The sequence below is a fragment of the Eufriesea mexicana genome, unplaced genomic scaffold (assembly GCF_001483705.2).
Source record: "Eufriesea mexicana isolate 0111107269 unplaced genomic scaffold, ASM148370v2 scaffold4331, whole genome shotgun sequence".
Taxonomy (NCBI): domain Eukaryota; kingdom Metazoa; phylum Arthropoda; class Insecta; order Hymenoptera; family Apidae; genus Eufriesea; species Eufriesea mexicana.
This window is the reverse complement of record NW_016912318.1, coordinates 329083-339706: the sequence shown is the minus strand read 5'-3', so window position 1 is coordinate 339706 and position 10624 is coordinate 329083.

Genomic DNA, 10624 nt, shown 5'->3' with positions numbered 1-10624 from the left:
AAGTATTATTATTATTATTATTATTAATATTATTATTATTGTGAGTAAATGAATAAGTAAATTAATAAGAAGATTTATTTAACACAACAACGGCACAACATAAATTATAAATAAATCTCGTGAAATAAATTCGCTTCCAACTGTGATATAATCTCTGGAGGACACTCTCACACGCAACGTCATACATGTAATGACTGTCATTCAGTTACTGATTGTTTTTTCGCCACTCTCTGTCATACTCGTTACACACAGATCCTTCCGTACAAACATTCCTCACACTCATACCAACACATTCTATGACAACCACTACCACAATTATTACTGTAATTATTATTATTATTATTATTGATTACCTAACTTAACCTAACCTAACCTAACCTATACCAAAAGACTTCTGTCCGTTAATAAATTATTATTATTATTATTTTTATTTTTATTATTATTATTATGCTTCTTCTCCATTCCCGGGGTTTTCCGGCAGCTGGAAGCCAGGTCCAGCTTGGCTTTTAACTTATGTCGTTGAGGAAATTTTTGGTGATATTGCATGCATGTAGTATCGTTGCTTTCCGTATCTCATGATGGATGTGCGTTGGTATTTTCAATTGCGTTAAGCGTTTTTTGAGTGTCTACGGTGTTATTCCTGTTGCTGATATTATTATTGGTATTGTATGTACTTCCTGTTGTTTCCATATTCTTTTAATTTCTTGGGCTAGTGACGTGTATTTTCATATTTTCTCTCTGTATTTTTGTTCGATATTTGTTTCATTGGGTATTGATATATAATTATTATTATTATTACTATTATAATAGATTACCTAACCTAACCTAACCTAACCTATACCAAAGGATACCTAGCCTAACTTAACCTAACCTATACCAAAAGACGTCTGTCCGTTAATAAATTATTATTATTATTATTATTATTATTATTATCGATTACTGTTTTCATTTTTTACAGTACATTTTCGCTTACTTTATGTTTTAATTAAGAAATATAATTTACATAGTCTCGAAACGAAATGCTAAATATTTTTTCCGATCCGTAGGAATTCCTCCACGTCCCATGGACCCGGTATACGTCGTGTACAGCGGAAAAATGGCGACTGACCCGTGAATTATTCACCGTTTTACCTACGAACCCACGTAAGTACTTCTACCAATGGCGGCTGTTTGTACCGTCTCGGATTTCTAGCGCGAAAATCTCTAGAAGTTTGTCTGCCGGAGAAGCGGCCGATCCTTATCCGCACGAGAGAGGATTATTACCGCCATTCCGGTGTGCAGCGGCCATAACGTTGGCCCGCTATCACTTGACGTTTATTAAAGCATTATGACATGCTTTATTTCATCTCCACGGTTAACCGTGATTTTTATCGGGACCCTTCCACCCTCCCTATTCACGGTATGCAAATGAAGCTGGCCGTTAATATCGCCCCGATGAAATCGTTAGATAACGTTGCATCGCGATTTACTCGCCCGTTCGACTAGGGTGGAAAGAACGGCACGCGTCCCACTTCCGGTCCACGTCACGTTACACCCCGTTCTACCCTTGAAAACGGAGAAACAGTAATGCGGATGGGGAATGAAAAAGAAAAAGGGAAAATAATTCGCGCTAAGGTGTCGAACGTAAATCCCTCTTTATCGGCCGCCATTTCGTAGAACGTTGTTATAACGCCGCGATATGGACGAAGCACGCGTAAATTATAGGTTATGTTACTCGCGCGAAGTTTTACGCCGCGTTTCACGTACATCGTTCGACAGTTTATGCTCACCAATCGTCACTCGAGTTACGAGTCTTTAGCATTAGGCTTACAGACATTTATACTCATCCATTATCTACAGGCAGGCATTAATTTGCACGAAATCAGATGTTTCTTTGAAAAGGAATAAGTTTTAAGAAGTATCACAATTGTGTCGTAGTATCTTAGGTTTAAGGACCCTAAATGGAAAAGGGGGACAAAAGAGGGAGTAATAGTAAAATAAGCGAATGGGAAGAAGACCAGATTCTATAATATGAATCTATGGTGGGTCTATAATATTTTCGGAGATCGGGGCGAGGGTAATTTGTAAAAGTAACTAGGAAGAACCAGGGAGGATCCTTTTCGAGATTGGGATGTTATTTGAAGTTTCCTCGAAGTGAGGGGTCGATAGGGAAGCGAGGAGAGTCCTATGTATAGTACTTTTGTGGTGTTTTCTAATTTTATACACGAGTTGCTCAGAAATCAATATGGCCAACACGATAAACGCCACGTCAGTCCCTAGGATGTCCCGAAAATAAAATTTTATATTTTTACATTTACAATTCCCTAATAAAAATTTTTAATCGTTCAATGGTGCAACTCTTTATTTCAAAGTATGTTCTAATTAGCTGCTATATTCTAAATGCACTGACTCTCAATTTTCATTCAATGTTGCTCAATGTAGTTTAAGTAGTTCAAATGCTCCGGTTAAATGACCACCGTGGCCGGTCATATACGACCAACGTGGCAGTCAAAGTGTTAGCACTAGAACTACCGATCTTTAGTGGGCACCTAACTATAACGTGCACAGATTATCGTAATTAACAGCGGTACGACGAATATGAGTGAATATACTGATTACAGTTCTTTCTTAATACGAGTTGGTACCGATTTTATTCTTAAAGCAGTTGTATGAGCTCGGTGATCGCAAAAAGGAAAATTCTGGGACCATTCATTTTCACTGGGTTGGTAGTTCTACTGTTAAGGGACTTGCGAGAAAGACCTCGAACTTCCTAGAAGTTGGAATCCATCTAGTGACGAGCCTGAGAATGATGGTAGCTGCACATGTATCATAGGGTGCATTTCTATGTCGCTGTTCCTAGTTAGAGGGTATGCTCTCGGATGCTTCTGTCACATGGCAGAATTTTGTAACAATTTGATGCTTATTATCAGATAAGATTTTTCTTTGATATTTTGGACTGTGTAATTTCGAGCAGTAAAAGTGTTAATCCCTAATTGGATCATTCGACGTAGGTATGAAACTCATTGTTCCTCTCCTCCACCAGACCCAGGGTGGCAAAAAGTTGCACAAAAATGTTCCCCCAGTACCCTCCCCGATGTTCCATTAGAACCTTATCTGGCAGGAAACGTGTGACCAAAAAAGTCCTTCTCCTCTCCTCTCCTTTTCTCCTCCATTGTCCTTCCTTTCTCCAATTTCCAGCCTTGCGGAGGAAAAACGAAAGTTGGCGGAGACGCGAGCGCGGACCAATTAATGACGTTTCTCCGATCATTTGCCGGGGAGTTAGGGCGAGACGACGGAGGGGGCGGGAAACTCATGCGGGTGAACTACCGTTAAACAGAAAGTAGAAGTCATTATCCACGAATTACCGAACACCCGGCCCCGGTGCTCGTTCCGCGTGGCCACTAAAGCGGTATTAAAACTTTTTTATTTATGGATTTCGCCGGGAGTATTTCTTGGCGGTGGTCCCTGGCTGTTTAATTTAACATTTTAAAGCGCGTGCAATCGCCGTCGCGCCGATTGCACGCCCGATCCTAGCGCCCTCTGCGAGCGCGTCGTTAAACGTGCTCGCGCGCGCGCGCGCGCCGACAAGGGAGGTAAGAGTGGCAGAGGGTGCGCGTCGGGGAACGAGCTCGAGAGCGATATTGGAGGAATGTCGGGGCTGGAAAAAAGGGAAACAAAGAGCCGATTACGATTGTACGCGCGTTTGCATAAATAATCCTCTCTCCTTCGTTTTTATTGAGAGCTTTCCCCTCCTCGCGTGCTCTCTTCTTTACCTTCCGTTTCCTCTCCCTCTCTCTTCGTTCTTTTGTAATGTTTTATCGGTAACTTGATTTATCGTTCATTTAATTTCCCCCTGCGAAGGGGAACGCGCCTTTTTACTTCACCGACGGGTAAATACACGAACGCGCGCGCGCGCGCACCACGTGCCACGCGGCTTTTGAATACTTTATGAACCATTAAGAACCCCGAGGTAGTAAATACTCGCGAACCCAGTCCACGATAATTACATGCTCGTGAAACGTACGTTGAAAAAGAGCTGACGAAGAGCGGGTGGAAGAGAGGGGGCCGAGGGGGCACGACGGGGTCGAGGTTGAAATTTTGGCGTGGTCGAAGTAAATTAGGAAGGAATTTATTCGCGACGTGTACAAGATCGAGGAAAGAAAACGAAGAACACGGGTATTGGATAAGTTTTGCGACGTAGTACTTGCTCCTGCAGGGAGGCAACCCGGGAAACAAACGACGCACATATGCAACTGTTTTGGTACGATAAAATTGTTGTTATAAAGCAATATTTGAAGCAAAATTGTTATTATAAAGTAATATTGGAATTATCAAATAGAGGGGATGGATATTACTTATTTTGGATATTTTATTTTTGTAATTTCAGAAAATACTTAGTTGCTATTTGACGCATGGGATCTCGCCAAACTTCAAAAATCATGCGCCATAATTTTCATAGTGTATTTTGGGTAACCGGTAGAGAGGTAATAGACGTAATAGAGCAGTCTCCTTTGGTACCCCTTCAATATAGGGAAATAGAACACTATAGTAATATATAATATAGTAATATATAGTAATATAGAAATTTTATAAAAAATCATATATATAGAATTTGCATGGCTTCAAGTAGGAGGCATATAGTATTCTAATAAATTCTATGTTATTTTGCTTTTATATCAACATATGAAGGTCATTTTCAATTTTTTAAATGGAATAGTTAATATTTCTTCTCGAATTTGAACAAAGCGTTGAATTCTACAATACATGAGAAAGTATTACACCAAATGGCGTCTGTAGCGACGTCATTCTCACTCTCGCCACTAGATGGATTCCGACTTCAAGGGGTTCGTGGGCTTTCTCGCAAGTGCACAGAAAACCTTCGCTTCCTATATATATATATAGCTTCCCGACCTTTCAATAGTATCCTTGTCCGAGGCAGGGCCTGCTAGGCAGCCTTACTGATGAATCCACTAGCAGGCCCAGGACCCAAATGCATCTCTTTTCCTTCTCTCCCTTCTAATACCACCACCGCATCAAGGATAGGGTCTAAAATGCATAAATATTGTATACCGAGTAGATTATTAGAATCCTTAGCCTTTTACTTTCCTAATTCTTTCTCAATTCTTCTCCTAATAGCTCTATATTATTTCAGGTTTCCAAGTGTACCGCAAAGGACAGGAGGCAGATGGAGAAGAAATTTGAGTAAATTTTGGGCATGAAGAATTTTGTCAAGTACCTATGGATGAAATTGACGTAAGTTGACAGAGAAGTGCATAGTTCTAGCATTAGCATAGCTCTATTTGATTCGAAGTCACTCGAAATTTTCTAGGCTCTAATGAACCAGTAAACTAGCTTATCTCACAACAAATTCATCTTTCAGGAAACAACTATTATATTTATTTTCCCTGCCTCATCTCGTTGAGCAAAGGACGTCCAAGTGACCATAATGCAACGCTATACTTGGCGAGTAAAAAGGATTGGTCAGACTCTGGAACAAAAGAAGGCGAAGAGTTAGCTGGATGGTGCCTCATTCGTGCATCGATCACGTACGTTGGTTTTTGTCTCATTAAACCGACTGTAGGATGAAAGATATCCCGAGATAAGGTGTACGAAAGAACGTTGTGTCAAAGAGATCAGTCAGCCGTGGATGGACGAGCGCGAGGTCGAAAAGCGTGCACACGCACGGAGCGAGATAGACCCGACCGCCATCTTGACACCCGGTCGAAACGGGCCATTAATTATCGGCGGAAGTGCCAGATTGTCTTCCGTCCACGGACTCCATGGCGAAAAATCGAATCGGACGCGCGACCAGCTACCTGTCAACGTCAACCGGCTGAATTACCAATAAAATACGAGCGAACAGCCGGAGGGCTCGTTGGAAACACCCGCACGGTTAACGGGGAGTAGGAGTAAGAGATAAAACAACTCTGGCCAAGCGGATCGAGCGTTTCGTCATCGATACTCGATGAAAATATCAATCGATCGGTATACGTGGCTGAGAGCTTGCTTGCAACGGGGCTGCCGTTGTTTACCGGTTCTCTAACCGGGCAAGAGGAGACCGGGACCCAGGAAGAAGAGGATGAGGCGGAGAAAGACGTTGATTCTGTGGAACGTGACTGACCCACGGCTAAGTAGGCACGCTCTAAAATCGTCCTTTTCGTACCAACCGGTCATCGATCCTAGGCAAAAGGAATTGGGCCAACCTGCGCTGACGTAGCCTCGCACCCCTCTCAATCATTCCTCGTCCTCCCGGCAATTATTCCTGCATCGACTGCCGTCCTCTGTCTCTTTCTCCGTCTCGCCGGGTCTCTCTCCCACTCTTCCCACTCTTGCCCACCGTCTCCTGACTCCACTCCTGACTCTTATATATCTACTCGCTCAGCTGAACCAGCCAACGACGCCCGCGCAAATTTATCGGCCGACATCCACGAAAACGTGACGCGTGCTCGTTACTCCCGTGACACGTGCGTAAATCGTTAGACGCGGAGACGAGCTGGACGATCCCCGCAGTTCAGCTATTTGTCGACGTCCTCGTTGCGGCAAAGATGGAATCGAAGCACCGGTCTGCCCTCTGGCGGCCTCTGTCGCCACGCTCGCTCTCTCGCCGGGCTTCACGCCGCCATTGGTGCTCGCTCGCCGAGGCCCACCTCTCGCAGGACCTCGTATTCCCGTCACGGAAGCGGGGTCGCGAGTATTCTCGACACGGAAGCGAAAGGTAACGATGTCTTTGCGGGAAACGACATCGACGTGATATCACACGTGATTCCGTGTAGCTACATGCGGCACACGCTATACGCCGACGCTTCCTTTTGCCACCTGCCTCGTATTTCGTCCACGCGATACCCCGCATGATAAGATTCGATCCTGTTGTCCCGCCGAGTCGTTAATAGGTGTTCTTTTTGCATTCTAGGTTATGGCTGATGTATCGTCACGCGACCCGCTCGATTGGGTTCATCGCTGGATGGATGTTTCGACTGGCTCGCAGAAGAGGACGCAGGCTGGTTCGACTGATGGCACCGCAAGAGGGAGGAACCGCGTAGCTGGTTTAGGGAGCGAAATTGATAAGGACTTTGGACAGAGACAAAAGGAGAGGCATTAGTCAGAGCTGAGCGGGAAGCGGGTCGATTTTTATGGCTGCGTGGATGCTTGCCTGTGGGTTAACCCCTTCACCGTGTAATAGAGCGACGAAGAATGCGCGAGGAATGCTCTGACAATGTGTATCTTTTTTATCGCCGAAATTAGTCCATTTTCTGACCCCGCAAGTTCAGCAGTATTTTAGCGTTTAAGAATTGTAATTGTATGTAAGAGATATGCATTGGCGAAGAAAGGTGTTAGGTTTAGAAAATATTTATTGTAAGCTAAAGCGAGGTTAGGTGTAAAGTAACTAGCAATTGTAACTAGCTATTGCGCTAATCAATTTTCTGTCCTTGATGGTTGAGGAGTGTTTTAGCGTTTAAGAATTATCTATATAGGAGATATGGGTTGACAAAGAAAGGTGTTAGATTTAGAAAATATTTATTATGAACTAAAGCGAAGTTAGAGGTAAAATAACTAGCAATTGTAACTAGCTATTGCGCTGAATCTTGTTACAGTTGTATTTCTGTTCGAATGGATGACTGTACCACTCGCGATTTTTCGACTGTTCTTCTGCATCACTGCCTGGCGTAGTTCAGTCATCTTTAATTCACACTCGCATAAGGCGTCGCAAGAACTTCACCTACATTGTGAGGACTTATTTTTGTTTCTATTCGCATAATGAACATAAACATCCGCTAGGTCCGCTCACCGTTCGCGCCGATAATTGTTCAATCTATACGTCATTTGTACCGATATTTAGCCTAAATATTCTCGCTCCTACGCTAACTAATTTACAAAAATATTGATTTGCGAAGAGGTTAAACGCTGGATCGATTTTGCGTCAGGAGTAACTGGAAAATCGTGGCGGTAGTCAGGACGAGCACCCTGTATATCGACCAGTGTTTGCATAAATGTAACGTCTTCGGCTCGATATCGATCTTCTGAGATATTAGGTCCCGCGAGAAAGTCGACGCAGTCTCTTGCCACAGGCAACAAACGCTGGCGAGTCGTCTAGAAATGGTAAAAATGCCATCGAAGCTCTCGGTTCTCCTCACCGCCTCCATCGTTTACGACGTTTCGACGCGGAACATCGATTTCTCGCGTCGTGAATTACGATTTCATTTCCATATAAAGGTCCATTCGATCGTCGGTCTGCTCCTGTTCAACTAGACCTTTCTTTCACCACGCTGGTGGACAATTGTACCCGCAGCTGGGCGGATTTGTTAGCTTCAAATTTGATCCCTGAGCTGATGTTTCGACAGGGTTGCCTCGTACAACATCCATATTCCCTATGGTGCGTGTCACCGAGCGCTCACCACACGGATAACTTGTCAATCTCACGCATCAACGCCTGCAATCTCATAAATTTGCTGTCTCGCTTTAAGATTATTCATTTAATTTATAATTTTTTAATGTTTTATTCAGAACTCGATACTCGACGTTGTTATTTTGGACACACGACTTTCCAATTTTTCTTCTCTTAATATTTATAATTTTAACCTGCGAGTGGTGACCACTATTTTTATGGCACTAGTATTAACGTGACGTCAAATTAGCTCCCTATCAATAATAATGACTCAACGTTAAATTAATTCCCTATCAATAATGGTGACTTGAAGTCAAATTGACTCCGTATCTCTGCAGTGACATGACGTCAATGTGACGTCATAGATACCTAAATCTTGTATGTATAGTACTAGATACTTAGATCTCATCACTAATGATACCGTGTCAATTTGACATCAAGTCACTACTATTATGGAGAACGGAGTCAATCTGGCGTACGTCATCATTAATGTAAGTAGTCAATTTGACGTACGTTACCACTCTAAGATTGATAACATCTTCTAACAAAAGTATAATCAATACATTGATGTCTCCTTTCGTTCCAAATTTTTTGAGATTCTTCTTTTAATTTTTCTTCCTTTGATCATTTCGATCACTTAGAATTTTGACTATAGCAAATTTAGCGTTGAGGATATATGTACAGAATGAAAGTGAAATCGAGATAAATTGGAACAGAATTTTTGTCAAAATTCTTTGGATATTTTAAACTCGAAGATTTTTCGAATTTTCGTTTTTCTAACGTTCTTTTCCTCTCTATGGAGGAGAGTTTCTAACTGTTCATTGGAACAGCGCGTTTACTCGTGCAAACGTTATATTCCGCGTCATTACCACGTACAATCGATGTGGAATATTCGACCAATTATTAGGTACACATATGGTCATTAAACGCAATGACAGATGACATTAAATCATCGCTGTTACTACACCACCTCGTTGTTAAAATTAAACCGTTAGCCTTTCATTCGAACTGCGATATTTGTTGTCATTATCACTCTGCTTTCCTCGTTATTCCTACAATAAATAATAAATATTTCCACGTCTCGCCATGCGAAATTAAACCACGCTCGTCCTAGAACACGTCCTGCAGCAATGTACACCGCCGCGCATAAGTATTTGGACACTCGGAATTATTATAAATGCGCGGATTATACTGTTAGTACAACGTGAATTATTCCATCAGAGCCTTCTAGTTCTTATCTTCAATTAGATACGAAGTTCCATTAACATGTTTCACATTTTTACAAAATTTGTATACATGTAAGTATTCATTGGCGTTCTATATCATGCTACGAGAATGCAATTCTAATTACAGTTAGCAGATTTATCAGATATATTCTTCAGATTCGTAATAGACTCCAATTCTTTTACATGCATTAGAAATTTCTTTATTTAATTGTTGCGAATGGAGGATAGAAAACATTAGATAGAAGATAAAAGATACAGTTAAAAAACTTCCTCAGAAATTTGAGAAAATAATTGTATATCTTCGCAGTGGACAAAATTAAAAGATGTCGTTTAAAAAATAGAGTGAAATTTTAGATTATGGATTTTGCAAACTATAAAATGTTATACAATCATTTGTAAAAATATATAATAATAATAGTAATAAGAAACATCCGATGTTATAACTTCAAAAAACACCAGGTGAATGAACATAGTCTTTAATTATTATAAGCGGAACAGAGTAAAGAATAGAGATATATAGTAATGTCTTTATATTTGATATATGTTTATATGACAGAGTCCGATACTTTCATTTTAAATTGTATTTTCTATGTACACCATAATCTTCTAACCCAATTGTATCGAAATTGTAGATTAAATTGAAAATTGAGAAAAATAAATGAAACGTAAAAAGAAATCATTTTTATTTTTTCCCCATCTTATTATTAACGATAACAAAGGTTACTCCTGCACATGTCATACATCCCTCTTCAGTCATTTTATACAAAATTCATTTGCTATTATACTTAAAATACTGCCGCATATATAAAAAAGAAAACAAAGAAATTTTGTTTCAAAAATAGGCTCAATATACCCCTAATGCAATCCCTTGGTACGGTCCTGGTCACTTAATATGATAAACAAGGATAGAAGATCAAGCACATTATACCAGCGTCATCTATGACGTTGGACTCGAAGCTCGACGTCGGTAACAGGATAACAGATAAACGAGGAGGTCGTCGAAGAGCTCGTCCAGTCGCAAACAAGGATAAAGAGC